General features: G+C 35.7%; 1 protein-coding gene across 3 annotated transcripts in view; it reads left to right on the top strand.

The window, feature by feature from the left end:
• Positions 1–15,740: 15,740 nt before the first annotated feature.
• Positions 15,741–22,244, top strand: part of LOC126979554 (calcitonin gene-related peptide type 1 receptor) — a 105,869-nt gene continuing 99,365 nt past the window's right edge. For all 3 annotated transcript variants that reach the window (XR_007732841.1, XR_007732840.1, XM_050828915.1), the window contains exon 1: positions 15,741–15,894. The gene's annotated coding sequence lies outside the window, so the exon portion shown is untranslated. The remainder of the gene's footprint in view (positions 15,895–22,244) is intronic.

Below are 22,244 nucleotides of genomic sequence, written 5' to 3'. Positions count from 1 at the left end.
CAATATCAGGGGAATTCACTCCAATTTAAACGCTGTCCACCACCACCTTGAGACGGCGCAGCCGGCCTTGTGTTTCCTTACTGAGACGCAGATATCTCGACCTAGCGATACGTCATACTTAACGTACCCCGGGTACAAAATTGAGCACAATTTTTTGCCTCATACCGGGGTATGTGTGTTCGTTAGGGAGGATATCTGCTGTCGCCGTCTCGGCAATTTTGAGAGTAGGGACCTGTCTACTCTGTGGCTCCGCGTAGATTTAGAGGACCGCGTCCGTATCTATGCGTGTGTCTACAGGTCCCATAGTGGTAACGCAGAAACCGATCATCTCATGGGCTGCGTTCAAGCGGTAATTGACGACGTGCTTGCACAGACCCCCTCCACTGAAATCGTAGTCTTGGGTGATTTCAACGGGCACAATGCCGAATGGCTTGGATCACGTACCACAGACTACGCAGGGCGATCTGTGCATAATTTTGCATTGGCGTATGGTCTGTCCCAATTGGTTGAGTCGCCAACGCGGATCCCGGATGGCTCTTGGTAACTTCAACCAGCCGTCCATGCCGCCGTTGCACATGAGGAATGACACCCTGGCCCATACGGCAAAAGAGAAAGCCGAGCTCCTGTGCACTGTTTTCGCCTCCAACTCGACACTTGACGACAACGGAAAAACACCGCCGACCATCCCGCAGTGTCAGAGTTCTATGCCTGAAGTACAGTTCAGACAGAAAACTGTTAGGCGAGCTCTGTTTTCGTTGGATGTCAGGAAGTCGAGCGGGCCGGATGGCATTTCTCCAATCGTGCTTAGAACGTGTGCCCCTGAGTTGACGCCGGTGCTAACGCGTTTATTCCGGCGCTCTTATTCCAAAGGCGTAGTCCCTGACTCATGGAAGTCAGCCCTTGTCCATCCGATCCAAAAAAAGGAGACAGTTCGGATCCGGCGAACTACAGGCCTATTGCTATCACCTCCCTGATCTCTAAAATCATGGAGAGCATAATTAGCCACCCGCTTTTAGTAAACCTAGAGGGTCACCAGTTGATCAACGACCGACAGTACGGCTTTCGCCATGGACGGTCGGCAGGTGATCTTCTGGTATACCTAACACATAGATGGGCGGCGGCTATTGAAAGCAAGGGGGAAGGCCTGGCAGTTAGCCTGGATATAGTGAAGGCCTTTGATCGTGTATGGCACAAGGCGCTCCTCTCAAAACTTCCATCATGTGGGCTTCCCGAGAGCTTGTGCAAGTGGACCTCCAGCTTCCTCACTGGGCGTAGCATACAGGCCGTTGTCGACGGATATTGCTCGAACCCGAAGCCCGTGAATGCTTGAGTGCCCCAAGGCTGTGTGCTATCTCCTACGCTGTTTCTTCTGCATATCGATGATATGTTGGACACCTCCAACATACATTGCTATGCAGACGACAGCACAGGTGATGCCGTATACACGGGCCATGCAGGTCTCTCTCGGGAAATCCTCGACGAAACTTGTGTCTTCTATCGAGTCCTCTCTCGAGAAGGTCGCGGAATGGGGTAAATTGAACCTTGTCCAATTTTACCCCCAGAAGACTCAAGTTTGCGCGTTTACCACTAAAACAACCCCATTTGTCGTATCACTGCTCTTCGAGAACACTTCTCTTAAAGCCGCGCCTAGTATCGGAATACTGGGTCTCGAAATCTAGAGCGATTGCCAATTCCGTGGCCATCTGGAGGGCAAAGCCAAATTGGCTTCGAAGAAGCTGGGCGTCATCAATAGAGCACGGCAATACTTCAAGCCGGCCCACATTCTAGTGCTCTACAAAGCGCAGGTCCGGCCACACATGGAGTATTGCTGTCATCTCTGGTCTGGCGTACCCCAGTATCGGCTCGATCCATTTGACCGCGTGCAACGTAGAGCAGCTCGAATTGTCGGGGACTCAGTGCTCTGTGAACGGCTGGATCTCTTGGCGTTGCGTACAGACGTCGCATTATTGTGTGTCTTCTACCGCATTTATCACGGGGAGTGTTCGGAAGAGCTGTTTAATCTGATTCCTGCCGCCGAATTCCACCTTCGCACGACACGCCACAAGTTAAAATTTCATCCCGACCATCTGGATGTGTGGCGGTCCTCCACAGTGCGGTTTTCAAGGAGCTTTCTCCCTCGTACCGGGGTTTCCGGAACAATACGACATGGGTACCTTCAAAAAAAGCGCGTACACCTTCCTTAAAGGCCGGCAACGCTCTTGTGATTCCTCTGGTGTTGCAAGAGAATGTGGACGGCGGTGATCACTTAACACCAGGTGACCCGTACGCTCGTTTGTCCTCGTATTCCATAAAAAAAAATGTTATTATTTATTTAAATGAATATCAAAGTGTATTGCCACATTGTTGTTTTATTTCATTCCGTTTCGCCTAGGCTTTGCAGATGAACAGTATTCTTCAACAAAAACAATAAACGCAATATTTACGTATATAGCCGCGGGGACCAGAAACGTCCTGTCAGTCGAGCGCCACGACATTAATTGTAATGATTAATTATATAATATACTCTGTGGTGATGATGGCTACTGGTAGGGTTGCTACCAATATTACTATTATATTTAATGAAATTATGTTAAGGTTAGTAGGGTGAAATCGCAGTATAATTATTGATCTTCGCTCAAAATATTTATTGGATTTTTGCAAATATTCCCGTTCTTCTCCTGAGAAGAACGGGACCATACGGCAAAAGAGAAAGCCGAGCTCCTGTGCACTGTTTTCGCCTCCAACTCGACACTTGACGACAACGGAAAAATACCGCCGACCATCCCGCGGTGTCAGAGTTCTATGCCTGAAGTACAGTTCAGACAGAAAACTGTTAGGCGAGCTCTGTTTTCGTTGGATGTCAGGAAGTCGAGCGGGCCCCCAGACCTGTCTGGGGCACTTTATTTCGAATGGGTGAAAGTTTTTACGTTCAATTTGTGATTTTAAATTCTATTAAGAATAAAATTATTTGAATTTGAACCTTTAACTTAATTTAAGTATGTAAGCCGATGGAAAAAATTCTTTTTGGCTAAATTTTGGATTGGATTTTCGCACAAAGTATTAAAAATTATTAATATCAAAGTACCTTTTTGCTGAAAGGTAAAACCTTAAAATTCGTCTTCCTGGCATTAAAAAAAATCTCAGGGCTCCTCCTACTTCTATACTATATTATTATATAGATTTGTATAATTCAAAGATTCCATAGCGTTGTATTAAAAAAAAATGTGTAAACATCGACTGACAATCAAAATCCCTATAAACATAACATTGAGGAATGATTGCGACTGTTGCTGCTTCAGACAATGTTTTCTATTTACATTTCGAAACGATAATTAATATTCTGCTGTAAACGAAAATTATGATACTGTAGGAATTGAATGTTACTGGACTTGTAATTTGTAAATTGTAATCCAATTATATTTAAAATTTAATTCTCTTCAATGTTCAATTCGAGAGTTGGTATATTTTAGTTTGTATGATTGTCATTTTTGTTTTTACACTGTGGCATCATTTGGAAAATATTGTGTGGTGGCAATGGAATGAATGTAACTCAATAAAATGTTCGCGCCATGATTTTTTCTAGGGCTTAAGTCAACAAGAAAGTTGTCGCGGACTTCAATTCGCTTTGTTGATAAAGCTCTATTTCGTAGCTCTGTGTATTTCTAATCCAGTGAATTTTGAATTGGATGAGATCATCTTTGCAACGATTTTCGTACGTTCAACCACCACCTGGCTATCTGGCGACTGCTGTTCCCATAAGTATTATTGATTCTATACTACAACTAATTGAAACTGATAAAAAATTAAATATCAGGAAATTGATATTGTTTTTATGAGCCAAAGGCAGAAGATGTTACGTGTGTTATGTTATGTTACTTGAAGATTTGGAAGCTTTGCTCTCAATAGATACCGCATGAATTAATGGATGTCAGAAACGACTGCGTGTAGATTGGCATAATGTAAGGTACCTTAAAATTATACGAAAATGTAAAGTTATTTGGCTGGCTCTTTTAATGAGAATCCATAAAATTGAATCCAAAAATTCCAGTATCAGCATTTAATTTCTCGAAGTTGATTAATTTAGAATTATTTTTGACGTAATTTCTAATACTACTACCGCTTCGGAAACAAATGGCACTCTGAGAGAGAAGAAGCGGTGCATGAAACTCTCCCAGCATTCTTTTTTGCGCTCTTTTTATTAAAGTATGCCTAGTCCCAGGCTGTCCGATCACTTAGATATTATTATTAGATATAAGAACTGTTTATTATAAAAGTGTATACATTTACCCTTAAAGCTATTATGTATCTTATGAAGCTACTAGAATTAGTTACAAGCAATCCTTTATTTCTAGTGTTATAATAATGAAAATCAGTATTAAGAGAAAAAAGGTGACGATTTTTTTGAAGGTATATTAAATTTTCATAAATGTACTGACGATGAACAGTCATTATATTTATGACTTTAAATTTTTCTCTTAGTGACTGTCTATAACCAAGCTTATATATAGCACGAATAGCTCTCATATCAGTTGTATCGGCATCCCTACTAAGCCTGCCTTCTTTATCTCGCCCCAGTCATTCACAATAATAGAGAAAAGTACAGAACACGTGCCTCAAAACTAAAGCATATTGAATTAAACACTGAGCAAAATAAACTCAGGATTGTTTAAAAGTAACAGATCTCGAAAGAAATAAAATGTAATTACAAACGATGAAAATAGTTTCATTGCTGTGTTGAGTTTAGATGTTCGTGCTGCGGAATAAATTACTCTTATTTTACTGATTTTGATGAGAATGTGGAAGAAAATTGTACAAATTTTTACAAAGTGCTTATTGTCTTTATGTTTTACTTTCGTGTCTATTCTTTGGATTATACGGTATCTTAGTCCATTACAATAGCATGGCGGTCACAGATATCAGTTTTTCATATGTTATTGTCATATTATATTATATTAATGTCATATTATGAATAAAAAGGGTAAAGATTGAAGCAAATACAGAAGTGTGGATCTGAGCTAAATTAGCAACTATTTTATATACACTCCACTAAATATTCCAAATATAATATATTTATTAATTTATTTATTAGCATCGCCATCACAATAATCACTAACCAATTACATTAAATATAATTCTAAATAAGTCTAATCTAAGTGTTATTGCACTTACAGGCAACGACCACATGCAAGTAAAAAATAATTAATTTTTGAATTTTAACAACATAAGTACTAATACTAAGATACAATATAATACAATTCTATAATAACATACTATACAATTATAAATAAAAATGAACAAAACTTATTTCACTTAAATACCGCAGAACTAAAATATTAAATTAAATGAATAATTTTTGTTGATCAGCAAATTATATACCTGTCTAGCAACATAACAATTTCCGAAGTTTATACCGAAAAGCAGAGAGCTTATCATTAAAAATGTCTATAGTTCGATCAACTTTCGGAAGGCCTTTATAAGTGCGAACAATTCTATTAAGAGTACGAAATTGACCTAGGTTAGACTTTGCAGTATTTGTTGAAAATGTATCGTGTTTGCTGATTCTCGGGAGTCTCATGGGAGCGGATACATTAATTAACGAGAGAATTTCGGGGCAGTCAATTCTACTGTTAACAATTTTGTATAAAAAGAGACAATCCAATATATTCCTCCTATCAGTCAGTGTGTGCATCTTAAAATATCGCAAACGTTCTGAGTAGTTTTCTAATAGATTGCATTGATTGGATTGATAAGAAAGATGCCATATAAATCGTTTTTGGATTTTTTCTAATCTACTTTTATATATTTGGTAGTGAGGACTCCATACCACAGAACAATACTCTAAGATACTGCGAACAAATGCACTATAAATAGTTATTTTAGCTTGAAAAGAATTAAATTCTTTGCAATTCCTAATGACAAAACCTAATGTTTTTAATGCTTTGTTAGCGATGGTATCTATATGTATATTAAATTTCAGCTCTCTGTCTAATGTTACGCCTAAATCGCGAATAAAGTCCACTTGAGTTAATACCGTCCCATTGATTTTATACAAAGAAACTAAATTGATTTTTTTTCGTGAGAACTTCATCACCACACATTTTGAGGTATTTAGAGTGATTCTATTATAATTAAACCAGTCTACCAATCTGTTTAAATCTTCTTGTACTAAAATAGAATCATGAGGAGATTTTATAGGTCTAAAAAATTTCAAATCATCGGCAAATAAATAATATGTGGAATTCAAAAAACATTCACCAATGTCGCTTATGAAAATATTAAAGAGAAGGGGGCCTAAATGAGGTCCCTGTGGAACACCAGACGTCGCCTCAAAGGATGCAGATGTGAAACCGTTAACCACAACTCTGCACGTGCGACTAGATAGATATGATTTAAACCATATCTCCATATATTCTATGCCTTGAAAGCTTATTTAATAACATACTGTGCTCTACCCTATCAAATGCCTTCTGGAAGTGGGTATAAATAGCGTCAGCACAAAATCTATTATCAAGACATAAGGAGATTTCATTTACAAATGAAAGAAGGTTTGTGGTTGTTGATTTATCAGCAGAAAATCCATGTTGGTTGGGGTCCATTGAGTGTTTTAAATGCCAAAGGATTTTAGGGTACACTAATTTTTCAAATAATTTTGCAAATATGAGCAAGATTGATATTGGTCTGTAGTTTTTGACAAGATTGCGAGAACCGTTCTTAAACAATGGTAAAATCAAAGATTTCTTCCAGAGCGAAGGAAAGACACCAGTATCAAGGGACTTATTAAAAACAATAAAAAGAGGATGAACGAGAGCATCTGCACATTTAACGGCGAAAACAGAAGGGATTTCATCAGAGTCTGCACCCTTAAACTTATCAAGTCTTTTTAAGCCTGTCAGAAGTTTTGCTGATCATAATTGAAGAAATTGATTTGTTGGAAAGGCTGTTTGCATTACTAACTGGAGGAATTGTAAGATTTCCATTACTGTTATAAGCAGAAGAAAAATGTGAGGCAAAGAGATCACAAATGCTGTTTTCATTTGAAACGCTATATGTGTTTAAATGAAATTGGGAAGGATAGTAGTTGCAGCTGGAATTCTTTTTATTTTTATAAAAGACCAAAATAGCTTAGGGTTAGATTTCATATATTCTTCTAATTGCCTTATATAATTTTTATAACATGTGTTAATGAGTAATTGACTACGTTTTTTTAATAAGTTTAAAACCCTAGGGTTATTAAAGTTGCGTACGCGTAACCTATACCTATACTTTTCTTTTATAAGAAAACCATATCGGTTGTTTAGATCGATATACATATTTTGGAACATACTTAGAGATAACTAAATTAAGTATATCATAAAACCGGGATAGCACAGAGTCCACGTTGTCATAAACTTTTAAAATTTTGTCCCAATCGGTACTGTTCAATTCTTTGATAATGTTATCATAATCAGCTTTGTGAAATTTTAATTTTATGTTATTATTATGGTCAAGCATAGAATAGCGAAAAGGAATACTGAAGTTAAGAGGGGGATGTGCTGGGTTAACAATCGAGAGAGGTTGAGGAGATGGTGATAACTCTAATATTCTTATATTACAAAAAACTAGATCTAAAATTCGGTTTTTGTTATTAATTAAATAATTAAATTGTTTAAGAGAATGGAGGGAACTATAATCGACGAGCAAATTGTTTAGTGTACTATTAGAAGGATTAGCAATAAGATGTGGTTCATTGGGAACTTTTGACCAAGACAAAGAACCGAGATTGAAGTCTCCAACTATATATAACAACCTCACTAAAGATCCAGCCCTCAGACGAAACATCGCTGAGGATCGAGGCTATAATTATTATTATAATTTATATATGTATCACACAAATGTATTGACAATTTAATAGGGCTCAAGTTAAGTCTAACTTAGATGACCTAGTAATATTTGAGTTTTGTTAATTAATTTAACACAACATCTATAATTACTTTGTGATTGAGAAGTAACCTTAAAATTTGTAATCGTTTTTGTAGGTAAAATTTTTGGTTATCACATTTCAGTCTATAAATTTCTTTTACTCTGGTAGTAATAGTAAAAAAGTATGGCAGAATTTCCAACATTCCTTATTTACTCTTTTTCTTCAATTTTATATTAAGTTCAATAATTGTATTTCTGTGATACTTTCTGATTATCACAACTTAATTTTATTTATTAGGCATTTTGATTTTAAGTTACTAAAGTTAACTCTGGATCAATTATGAAAAATGTTTGTTCCCTAATTCATATAAATTAAATAAATTAAGAACTTTTGATGGATCACTCACTTAGATCACTTGAAAACAACTAAACGAGAGAGACTTTGATTTTGATGTCACATTTAAATAAATAGAAATTGTGAGTGGCACCTGTGATACTGAAGAAGACCTTAATCGCACCTCGGGGACCAATACTTCATCGCGCTGATTGAGAATGATTGACTGATCTTCCCCCGAGGCCATCGATCTCATATTTTACAATTAAGATATAACAGAGTGGATTTTTTACAGTTGCTTCATTCATACTATTTTGGGGTAATTTGTTTCCTTGTTAATATTTATACTTTACTAGCTGATACCCGCGACTTCGTCCACATACACACATGATAAAGCACGCAGTACTTATAAAAATATTTAATTCTTAACTTACAACTTTATTAACTTTATATTAAATGAAGATTTATAAATCTACATTAATAACATCGGAAAGATAATTAACTACTGTATTTATATTTATATTATAAGATTAGAAGTTTAAATTAGACAAGTAATAGAAATAAGTATCAATTATCACTAGATAATGTTTGTGATATCATGCAAAATAGCACTTGTTTGTAATTGTTAACGTTCTACAAAGCCGTTCACCGGAATTGACTTTCTGTACGCAAAATACAATATTGCAAATCATGGTTCACTGGGCCTTTATGGCATACTGTTATGTGGTAATTTGTTTTCTCGCATATAATTATAGTTTATTAGAAGTACAAATTAGACAATCTCGCCGAGTTTCTTGCGCCCCTTCTTCTCAGGTCTGAGGCATACATATTCGAATGGGTGGTAGTTTTTGACTTTCCATACGATATATTTAAATCCTATTTTGAATAAAATATTTGAATTTGTATGCAATTACTCAATGAATACTACTTCACTGACAAACACACCAGTGGGAGACTCCTTTGCACAGGGTGCCGGCTAGATTATTGGTACCACAACGGCACCTTTTTCTGCCGTGAAGCAGTAATGTGTAAATATTACTGTGTTTCGGCTGAACGGCGCCATAACTAGTGAAATTACTGGGCAAGTGAGACTTAATATCTTACGTCTCAACGTGATGAGCGCAATTGTGAGCGGTACTACATTGTAATAGACAGGGCGTATCAATTACCATTAGCTGAACACCATGCTCGTCTCGTCCCTTATTTTCAGAGGCCTTTGTCCAGCAGTGGACGTCTTCCGGCTGATGATGATGATGGTGATGATGAAAGATATGTTATTTCATTCTAAATAGCAATAATAAAAAATAGTTTAATATAGTAGCCAATTTTAGCTCTTACTATAAAATTTAGCACAATTACAGTTGGGGACAAGAAAAAAAATAATAATTAAAAAGAAAATGCGAAAAAATATTCAATAATCCATCAAGAATCAGAAGGGTACAGGAATTCAAGCCGGGGTAAAGAAATCAAAAATTCTAGTAAATTGAATTGTTGTTTGAAGTATTGCAGTTGACGATGTTGCTATGTTTGTAATGTCCGTAACATGAATTAAATTGATCTTTATTCTTTGTATTCTTTCAATGTAACTTTCAATGAACAATTTGAGATATTTTTCTATATTGAAACTTTTACTGCGTTTGTAATTCTGTTAATCTTAAGATTATAGGTATATATAATTTTTAAGAACGTAAGTATACATAGTTAGTAAGATTTTTACAACATCATCTTTTATAAAACAACGAAACAATAGTTTACGGTTGGAAAAATAAGATATTGTTCAAATAAAATCGAGTCACGGTAAATAACATATTTTTTTATTGAGATTTACTTAAGTAAGACGAGCAAACCTGCGAGGAGGTGAATAATCATTGTAGCACACTACTTTCAGGATTCTCAAGGCATCCGGTTTTCAAGGAATTCTGAGTATCATGGTTTTTAATGTTTTGAGAACAATGCTTACTTTGTCTCTAAGATTTTCAGAAAGACGCCATTCTCTCAGGGTTTTCAGGGTAATGTTTTAGGTGCGGGTACTCATATCATTTTGACCTGTATGATTGTGTACAAACAGGAGTTTTAATGACACGAATCATATCGATTTTAATGATAAAACAATCACTGATTTCTTTATTATTTTTATATTTTTCTATATTTTAACCGCGCTTTATATTTAAGATTAGACTTATTTATTGGCAGGTGGAATAACAAAATGGATTAGTGAACCCTACATATTATGTAGGTAGTTAATGCATCATTTGGAGTTATTTTTAAATTTAGAACTAAAATGTGAATGGTATTGTAATAATCACAAACATCAATTTAGCTTTTAAGAAGTCTCTTTATTATTTCTTAAATAAAATTAGTTATATATTAAATTAAAGAAATATATGCTACTCTTTCATAACTGGAAATAGTAATATCAGTAAGGAGTAGTTGAATTTATTAAAGAATTTGTATATATTTCTGATATTATATTATCTCAATTAATACATGGTGAAAATTACTGTGCTAATGAACAATCCGTACGTAACGTAGTTAATATTGAACTGTATATCATTCAGGCTACTTCGTGCTTGTGTGGCATAGTGTATGGCTACTATATTTATGTACCTAAGCAGAGAAACGTGTCTCCATTTTAATACAACTTTGATATTTTTCTTGACTGGTCTTTTCATTTGTTAATTAAGCCTTCTATTGCGATTCAAGCCTCCTTCACCCATTCAGAGTAGTGAAGTGAATGAATCAGTAATTAACTATAACACCATTGATATTTTTGAATAAATATCATAACTTTGAATGAATGGCTTATTAAAAAAATAGCTCTTAAACTCTTTTAATATTTAATTTATTTAATTCCACGTCAACCTGCTTTTGTCGTAATGTCATTGACTCCTTGCGTAAGGGAGGTAATTTTGAAGAAATTACTATAAATTTATGTAAGATTACTAATGTCTCTAAATCTTTTGTACAAGCCAATTATTGATATTTTTGGTATGTGTCTTTTAGATTTAAGTGTCCTTGTTGATATGTGCATGAATATTGTTGGTTTGTCAAATAAATTAAAATAAAATTAATTGAAATAGGTTTACTAGTAACTTTATGCTCATTTTATTTTTTGTTTTAAGAGCTTATAAGTCATCTAATACATCATTATATTTAGTAATTTTCAGCACTAATATATGTGACATTAAATTATATCAAGTCTTTGAAATTATAATAATGTTTTTTTTTTACACAAACACCTAATTTAAGGATACAATTACAATAACGTTTGAATCCTTTAAATAGTATTTTATTTAAATTTCCTTTTTTTTGCAACTTGCTTGCTGCAAACACATATATTTTATACATTATCTGGGATCCCCTTGTAGTAGCTTAATATATTATGACGCCCAACTTAGAAGATTTCAATGGCAGTGGTTTTGCAGGAACATGTGACATATTCTAGTAAGTATGTATGTGTGTATTTTATGAGAGGGCAAACCAAGTGATAGTGATAAATCAGCCGCTCATGGACATCTGCAGCACCAGAAGTCAAGAAATGCGATGATGGCTTTTAAGGTGGGAAGTAACCTTAAAGTCGTATTACTTGGAGAATTTCAGGAGTATACTCCTTTAAGTGGCTGTGTGGAACGCGCAGTTGTGAAATGTCAGTTATCAAGGAAGGATGTCCCGACGTAAAATTTTTGGAGTCTTATTCCACGATTTATAAGTTTGGTAACGCCTTTGTTATTCCTCTGGTGTCACATACAAGAGAATACGCGTAATCATACGTACCATTAGGTAATCCCCTAAGTATGCCCTTTAGTCCTCCTTTACCACAATAATCAAAGAGTTTGTTTGCTTACACATGAAAAGTTGATGTTACTTTAATATTATTAGTAAAGTACGTATACGATGTAATTGCAGAATTCGTAATATTAAGAGACTTCACACCGTGTTGCTGGCCGCTTGTAGGATCGTGATGTTAATGCTGATCCTGCGGCAAACACGTGCTGCTGATCGCTGACTGCCTAGTGCGGATATACATACCAGTATCATGGGGAAATAATCGGGCGCGGCAACCTGGCCGCCTAATGCACTGACACACTTAGTAAGTCGATAGCTCCTATAGGAATCTCAAATTAATCAAGTGAATTGCGAACATTCCAAAATTGATTACATTATTTAATACAATAGTAGCTTATGTATGGAGTTTATTATGCAAACAAAACAAATCTTATAACTATATTTACAATACTATGACTACATAAAATTAAAACGATTATTATGTGGAAGCGTATCAAGAATATTGGCAGCAGTTCCGCGTTGGATAGCTAAGCTGATCCGTTGACTGAAATAGCTGCCAGCGCTTGGGTTTTCAGTAGCCTTATTGAGGCGCGAAGATAGTATTTTGAACATTCTCCACGCCTCTGGGCCCCACGGGCCAAGTGTCTCGACACTAAACGGCACAAAGATGTATGACTCACTGAGACCAACAGATTTGCGACGCTTGCCGTCTTCGGCAGTCGAAGCATCAGCTCCAGCACCAACTGACGTAACTTGGACATGAGAACTAGCCAGAGTGTCGACGCAAGTGGCGTCCCACATTATCGCCCTTCCCCGTGTCCAAGCCACCAGCGCCATTCCATCAGAACACCTGCCATTTGGCTCTAAAACAGCTGGTATATTAAGAGCGGTAAATGCCCTGCGGATGACTTCATTAATGCTGGCGTGACGACTGATACGGCCTGCCGAGCTTAGGCAGGATAACCCGTGATGCCCAAGAGAATCTATCTGAAATGATGATAAATATGAGCTTGGTTACTTTCACTGACGCTAACGCTCGCTGTTGTTAGGAAAAGACCATAGAAGACCTTCCAACCGTGCTTTCCGGTTGAAAGGAGCCCCAGCAAAAATCTTGAGTGGCGATGTTAAATGTGCTTAGCTCTCACGGGTAAAAAAGCACCCAATGTACAAAAACTATTTGTATGTCATTCGTGTTTAGCTCAAGAAAAATACCGTAGTATACTAAATTCATAAGGGATCAACTAAAATAAAATAGTTATCTTCGTTCATGATTGTTCGATAGCTCAGATCTCCGTGTTTTACAGACCGATTTTTATACCTTTCATATTTTGAAAGTTAACGCTTCTAGATTCCGATAATTGAATCTATAAGTAATGAGGCGACTCTATAATGTTTTTTCAGTAGCCGTTGGTGAAGTTAAACTTATGGATAATACAAGAATAGGCCCCAAACCTTTTTAAGCTTTTATAAAAACAAATATACATTAACTGATCTGCCTGAAGGTAGGTTCCAGAACTCCTTAATTAAACTATGAGTTGTAAAATGTTTTAATAAGATATATATTACACTAGCTGACCCGCCAAACGTTGTTTTGCCATAAAAAATATTTTTAGAGTTAAACCGTTTCTTGGACATTGCAACATTACTTTAATTGTCTAAAATAAAAGAATTTTTCTAATATAAACGTAGCCTAAGTTACTCCATATTACTTAAGCTGCCTGCCAATAAAGCCAAGTCCCGTCAAAATCGGGGATGTATTAAAAGGGGTGCCTGGTGAGGATTTCGAGCATATGAGAGCCTGAATGAAAGATACTACTGTAAGAAGCCAAACAAGTATTTTAATATAGTCAAGTCAGAACCATAACAACAAGAGACGTTATTGTATTTATATTACACCTTAATCGACTTTTAAATATTATATCTTTTAAATCGTTATTTTTAAAGACAATAATTGGTGGCATTGTTTAATCAGTATCATTTAAGAAGAAAAATTAATCTCCTAGCAAAATATAGTTAGGCGGTATTTATTTCACGGTAATTCGGAGAGTGATGTCTCGTGTAGAGGCGCAACACGTGTCGAAGTGATTTTATAGAGCTTGGCGGAATTAACACAACATATCGTAATTAATTTTTTACATTTTAAATTTAAGAATCTCACAAAAACGTGTGGAATTAATTTTCATCCTCTTTGTTAGATGCCACGTTAAAACGCTTAACCACGTTAGACAAGAATCAACCCACCCCCGATATATAAATATAATATAAAATACTTTTCATCTATATTTACTATATTTGTTTATAATATATGGCACAGCTGTTACAATCTTTTTTTATTTATATAAGAGGGGGAAAACGGACATGAGGCTCACGGGATGGGGAGAGGTGAGGCATCCGCCTCTGGACATCCGAAGCAACAGGTGTCAAGAGATGCATTGGCGGCCTTTAAGATGGGAATATGCTCTTTTCTTGAAGATCCCTAAGTCGTATCGATTCGGGAAAACCGTAGCCGGTAATTGATTGAACATAGTGGTTGTGCGAGGCAAGAAATTTCTTGCAAAATGCGCAGTTGTTGAATGCCAGACGTCAACGTGATACGGATGGTACTTTGCACGTAATGTCTGGAAGTGGTGGTGGAATGCTCGAAAAGGAGATTTATTTCGACAATCAATTAAGTTATCATCAGAATTACATGAGATAAATTGAATAGTACCCATCGAAATTTTTACATTATTTTATTAAGCCGTGCAGAATTTTACTCCTTTAAGCTTATATAGAAATGTGTTAAAATACACACTTCATAATTATACTACAACCAATTTTCTAAGGAACAAATCACCAATAAGAGATGAAACACTTCCAAGGTAGTAAGCGGTATAATCCCTACCTCCAAAGATCTTCACTAAGATCTTAATCTCGGCACGAAACTCAATTGTCTCCAGTGTTGGGGATTTCCTTCCAATGTGATTGTTGTTTCAGAGGAATCACAGAAGCTAATGAATAAATTAAAATGAGGTGTGAAGCTGATTCGTAGAAATAATATTAGGACAATCAAATGGAAATAGAAAAATCAAAATTTTAAAAGAATTATTATACGTTTGTTTAGCAAAGGTTTCTATAAAATAAATGACTTTTTTAATGATACCACTGATTGGGAATAGAGCGACCGCCCACAGGCTATTAAATAATTCAAATTCAAATATTTTTGTTTAAAATAGGATGTGACATCACTTATTGAAAGTCAAAAAACTACCACCCATTCCAAAATGAATGCTTCAGGCCTGAGAATAATGGGCACAACAAACTCAGCGGACTTTTTGAATGAATGAAATGAATTTTATTGTATGATTTTATATTGTTACCATATTTTTATATAAATAAAGAAGCCCGCTGAGTATGTTGCACCCGTTCTTTTCTAAGTCTGAGGTATACCTTTTGGAATTAGTGGTAGTTTTTGACTTTCAATAAGTGATTTTATATCCTATATTAACTAAAAATATTTGAATTTGAATTTGAATGAAGGATTTACTAGTCACGTAATACACGACGATACACGAAGTAGTATTTCATGTACGAATGAAAACAAAGTCACGTATTCCAGTCAGTGTGCCTAAAAGTAAATTTTGATGAAATCAAACGGAAAATTCTTAAGATATTGTAGTTTTCATATGACATAGGTCTCTAAGAGCGAGTCGACTAACATTCGGCAGTGTTAGTAGAGTAACGGAAGTAGACGGTCGCTTGTTCAATTCGTCTACACTCTCGCGAATACAGGGTTTACAGTGTGGTAATAAATTGTATGAAAACCAGAGTGAAGTGATAGTATAGTGGAGTTCAATCTGTGTCGTATCGAGAGTGAAGTTAATGATATTTTCAAGGTAATTTCGATCGTAATTTTAGTTTAAGTTTCAGTTTGCAAGATTATAAATCGCAAAATATTAAATCGATCTTTAAAAGATTGTTGAAAGCAATTAAATTCTAAAAAATAATTTTGGAGTAGATGACTCAGTCAATAATTTATGTGTTTTATTTTCAAAATGTACGTAATGTAAGTCACCACTTACAAGTTGACTGAAAATTACAGAAACAATTTAAGTTATCCTAAATACCAGTTACATCTGTGATAATAATTCTTCGCTTTACATAACTTATAAACACAAAAACATGAAAAATACTGAATCTGTCTCTTGAAATTCCTTTAACGCTTGGATATTTTTCATCAATATGTCGCTCTGTTCCTATTTTCCTATTCCTTCAAGATTTCTTCATAACAAGTAGGATTTCAAAAGAAGTTTCATTTAGACAATCAAGTAAGAATAATATATTATCTCAAGAATTATTACTTATTACTCCTAAAAAAAAGTTTCTTAAGAAATTTTAGTTTATCGTAAACTATTCGTATTTCCTATTTCCAAGTTTTTAATTTCTCTTATAGGTTTAAATTAAACAATACTTAATGTTCTCCGCGGTTATACACTATATGCTCGTGCATAATAATTTTGGATTAGATTATTGAAATACAAAATAAGAATAATAATACAAGTTTTACTTAAAAGCTAGTTATCACTGTGCCTGAACTAGGTAAACCTGTGTGTCAGGCGTAAAGAGCTTATATTAAAACTAAATAATTGCAAAAAAAATATCATAAAATAACAAACAGGTAACTCATATAGTTATATACATATAATTGCATACATGCTTCAGTACCTAAGCAGCATTACATTTTCTACAATATAGGTAGATATTTTTTTTATGAAAATACGGGACGAGACGAGCAGGACGTTAAGCTGTTCCTCTCAGGATTCTTGAGAACCCCAAAATTCTGAGCGGCTACTACAATTTCGCTTGTCACCTTGAGACATATCAATTACCATCAGCTTAACGTCCTGCCCATCTCGTCCCGTATTTTCATAAAAAAAATATCTACCTATATTGTAGAAAATGTAATGCTGCTTAGGTACTGAAGCATACATATAACTATATAAGTTACCTATTTGTTAAAAAAAAATGCATTTCTACAAATTTCGTAATTAACAAAAAATGTTTTAAATGTTGATAGGAAATTTGTTATATTATTTGCATGTGTATATGTAAAGCGCTACTGTACATAATATTATCTTAATATATATAACTCCAGTGTCCTGATGTTTGTTTCCAGTGAACTCCTAAACTAATGAACGGATTTTAATGGGGATAACTTCATGGAGTTCAGTTTAGTCCAACTTGAGAGATAGGATAGTTTTAATTTCGATTTAGGACCCATAATTATTTTTATTTTCACTATTTGTTTTCTATGTACATATTTACTATGAGATAATTTATTGACACACGGTTTGACAGTTCTGCTGTGAAACAATTTTGAATATAACAATAGGGAGCATATTTTACGAAATAATTCATATTTTTGAAAAATTCATAAAAAGCGGTATTTTAAATAAAACACTTTTAAAAGTATTAAAACGCGTGTAATTGTAATTGTCTTTACATTATATAAAGCGTAAAAGTTACATTTTTATTTTAGTTAACCCGACGTTTCAAGATCTCGTTGACAGGGGGACAGCAGATGAAATGAGACAAAGATAGTATTTGTCATAGTTGTCATTATGAAGTTTAGCGTTGTTTATTTCCTCGGAGATGGTACAGAACATTATTTTATTTATTACTGGCTGACCAGAACTACTTCGTACTGCCCCAATCGATAAATAAAATACCTAAACTTTTGTATAAAATAAACTTAAAACAAACAAAAGGAATCCTTTTTTTATAAAAACAAACAAATGAAAAAAATTGCTCGGTACGAATAAAATTTTAATTAAACACGATTCATAATCACGTGACCTGTGCGATTTAAAAATTCCCGCAATTTTTAAATCCGTTATATCTTCGAAAATATTTATTTGACTCATATACTTTAAAGTACCATATAGATCTATATTAAATCAACAATGTTTCAAAGGTATTTAATTACATAAGAATTATTGCTGTATTGGTTAAAATTACTTCGAAAATTAGCCATTATTTGTCGTAAAAATTAAATGACAAAAAAATGTTATTGTGGGATAATAGAGTCCATAAGAGATAAGAGATAGACATATAGCATAGCGGAGTTTTCTGTAGACCTTTTCAATGTGTACAATACTTATTACATTATTTTGATAAATCTCGTAGAGTTCAGCCTGCGTTTGCAATGTAAGCATAAAAAATGTCATTATTAACGACATAAAATTAGAAACCTCAAAAATAACAGTATTTCTCTACAATTAATGGATGTTATGATACATATAAAACTTTCCTCTTCAATCACTCTATCTATTAAAAAAACCGCATCAAAATCCGTTGCGTAGTTTTAAAGATTTAAGCATACGTCCCTATGGACATAGAAAGCGACTTTGTTTTACACTATGTAGTGATGTACTGAACAACTTCTGTCGGGTCAGCTAGTATGTTATATTTTACTAGTAATATAGACTGATAAGTAGTAACAGATTACAGATTAGCATGACCAAATAAACATACAAACGAAAATAGCCGTAAGCTTTATAATATTTGCACAGGTAGTGAGGTCACAGTTTATCACGCCTCACTATAGTACCTTATTTCCTTATTGGTTTCTGCGAGCGAAGCTTGAATCAAATATTGAGATCGAATTTTTATTCGATTCCGATAATCCGATCACCGATGTATCGATAAACGGATGCAATACTTATTTAATTTTATTAAGTATAATATACTCATACGAGTATTTTGTTACATCAGTTTGCATATAATGTATTTGTGATATGATGAAGCTGTAAATAATGATTTAAAAGAATGCCAATGAATCGTCTCAAATTTTGTTGTCTGTGTGTTGCATGTCGCGTGACGGTCGGGCGGCGCCTATAGTTCGCAGCAGCTGACCGTGTAGTGTATAGACTATAACTCATTTGTGCCAGTGCGCTACGCTATTTTTAGTTAAATGTCTAAAAGTTTCACTTTTACCGTGGTTTCATAAAACCACACAATCCTTTTTAATTTTTGATACATAATCCACAGCTCTAAAAAAGTTTTAAAAAGTACATTTTGACATTCATCAATGCCATTTTTTTACTTACATTAATACATAACTTTTATGCTATAATGTATGTTAAATATATATGGATAAATGGGAGGCTCCTTCGCAAAGGATGACTGCTAGATTATGGGTACCACAACGGCGCCTATTTCTTCCGTGAAGCAGTAATGTGTAAGCATTATTGTATTTCGGTCTGATGGCTGCCGTAGCTAGTGAATTTACTGGGCAAATGAGACTTAGCATATGTTATGTCTCAAGATGGAGCGGCACTCCATTGTAATGGGCAGGGCGTATCAATTAACATCAACTGAACATCCTGCTCGTCTCGTCTCTTAGTATCATAAAAAAGAGAGAGATAATTATATAACTAGTGAGGGTTTAGGTGAATTGAAATCAATCAGACATATTAAAAATTATTCGAAAAATATTTTATTAATACTTCCAGTTCAATAAAACTGTGATGTAATCTGTAATAAGACAAGATCCCTTACGGTACTAAAGCATCCGACTACGTTCCTCTAATTCCTGTGGTTTTTTGGGAGAGCATGGTTGTGAGTCCTTTTATCCCTAAATATTATTTAGTTCCTCCTCGCGTCGGTTTCCTCAGTGCTGAGGGTCTCGATCATCTCGACAGAGTACTTTTTTGCGTATTATTTGCCGCCATCTGCCCCTGTCGGAAGCAGAGTGTAAAGCGTCGTGGACAGTGGTTTCAAGGGCGGTGCGAATCTGATCGGTCCATCGCATGGGGCTCCTTCCTCTTGGTCTCCTTCCCTCCACCTTCCCTGTTACCATCAGTCTCTCGAGGTTGTCTTCATCCCTTCTGGGGATGTGACCGAAGTATTCTAGGACCCTACGCAAACAGATGGTGGAGAGCCTAGTCACAATGCCCAGCTGTTTCAGGATCGACACATTAGTTCGGTGTGCTGTCCAAGGTATGCCCAACATCCTTCTCCAGCACCACATTTCGAAGGCATCGATTCGTTTTCGGTCGGCTTTCTTTAAAGTCCATATTTCAGCGCCATATATGAAAATGGAAAACACCAGTGAACGCACAAGATTGGTCTTGGTTTTTGGTTTTATTTAGTTAAATTATTCTTGAAGTAAATTTGGAAGAATACACTAAACAATTTTTGTCTTGTCTTATCTTTCTTCACATAACTGAAATTTGAAAAGAACATTTATGAACATTCGACTCAACTCGACAAGGACTCGAACCCGCGACCTCTCGCGGTCCGTTCGAGCGGTCTTCCACTGAACCGTTCGAGTGACGACATGTTCATAAATCTTGATATGTCTTGTTCAACTATCAGGTTGTGGCAACATATAGAATAGTATGTTCATTTTAATATCATGTGTCAAAAAAAATTGACATTATATAAGTCACAGTTAATTCAACATCTTTTATTTCATAAATTCATCATCCACAATAAGAATAGGAAAGCTTTGTTAGTATTCTTTGCCCGCCTCGCAGCCTTCAAGCGAACGTAACATAGAGCTCTCTGGAGATAGATCTATTCATTACATACATAATTTAATTCTCTATGAAATAAATATATCGCCGCTATGATGATGGTACCTATAGTGTGATTAAAGTAAACGTTTTATGGTTATTGGCTCGCACCACTTCGCTTTACACGAGATTTGATGAGATTTATATTATATTCATTCACAGATAGATACTCTAATCAAAGGGGATGTAAATACTACGTAATAAGAGACTAAGTAAAAATTGAAATTAAGTTTAGCATGAAACGTGCAGTGATTTGACATAAGTTTGAAATAGTATTAATTACAGTATGGCGATTGGCGACTAAGTATAATCCGGGTAAGTTTGAAAGCAAACAGTTGCTTAAAACGTAGTGGATTTTGGCTATTTCCGATTTTTACAATATTATATCCGTCACCTGTCAATCTATCAATGACTGCACGTTTCATACGATCGAGTAAATCGCTTTTTTCTTACAGAGTTTCTCTAGGCTGACTCTAATCTAATAAATATATATTACTAGCTGACCCGATCGTTGTTCTGTTCATTATAATCCTCCCAGACGTATCCGTCGACGGCGACACCCTTAGCTCGTCTTCGTCTGGGCTGTTGTATGAGCGCGAGCATGACTCGCAAAACCAAATTTTGTTTTCAAGGTCCTATTGCAAGAAGCGCAGTAAAGAGACCCACTTGAATTGTGAGTATAGTTGTAGGAGGGCTTGGGTCAAGTTTTTCGGATCAGGCGTTTGGCGTCAAGGTCTTCAAGACGGGAACGCTCAAAGTTTTCTATACCCGTGTTGACAGCAGTTCGCCACTCCGACCTCTGCGTTGCAAGCTCCTCCCATGACTCACTAGACATGCCAATAGCAGTCAAGTGGCGTTTTAAGACATCCCTGTAACGCAGAAACTGTCCTCCAGGCTTTCGTTTACCTGAGCTAAGCTCAGAGTAAAATACCTTTTTTGGTAATCTGGAAGACTCCATCCGTACAAGGTGTCCACACCAGCGTAGTTGGCCTTTCATTAGCATACACTCCATTCCAGCGAGCTTAGCTCGACGTAGAACCTCCGAGTTTGGCACACGATCCTGCCATCTCACCCGAAGAATCGCCCGAAGACACTTCATGTGGAAGGTATCAAGGCGTCTGATATCTCCCTTGTAAAGACACCAGGTCTCCGAGGCATAGAGCAACAATGGTAAGACTATGGCCCTGTAGACAGCGAGTTTTGTGTGGAGTTTCAGGTCATGTGATTTCCAAACTCGTCGGTTAAGACCACCGAAAGCTGCAGCTGCTTTGGCGACTCGCGCAGAGATCTCAGACTCTAGACGATTATCACTGCGCAAAATAGTTCCAAGGTACCGGAAGGTACCTACTTCTGGCAGTGGTGTACCTCGTAGGTAAACAACACCATCGTCCGCAGATTTACCTTTCGCAGGTTGTTTTAGAATCTGGGTCTTAGAAGCACTGATTACTAAGCCGAATTTACGACAGGACTCATCTAATTTGTCCAAAAAACTCTGTAGGTCGATCAAACTGTCAGCCATAAGGCAGACATCGTCGGCATACAGAACATCTATTACTGAAACAGAGTCTATTTTGCGTTTTGCTCTGAGACGTACGAGGTCGAAAACGCTTTTGTCCATGCGGATAAATGTCCGTAATATTGTCATTACAGCTTTTAAGAGCGCCATT

Source organism: Leptidea sinapis, chromosome 3 (assembly GCF_905404315.1).
Source record: "Leptidea sinapis chromosome 3, ilLepSina1.1, whole genome shotgun sequence".
Classification (NCBI taxonomy): Eukaryota; Metazoa; Arthropoda; class Insecta; order Lepidoptera; family Pieridae; genus Leptidea; species Leptidea sinapis.
The sequence above is the reverse complement of the archived record's forward strand: the minus strand, read 5'-3'. Positions and strand labels throughout refer to the sequence as shown.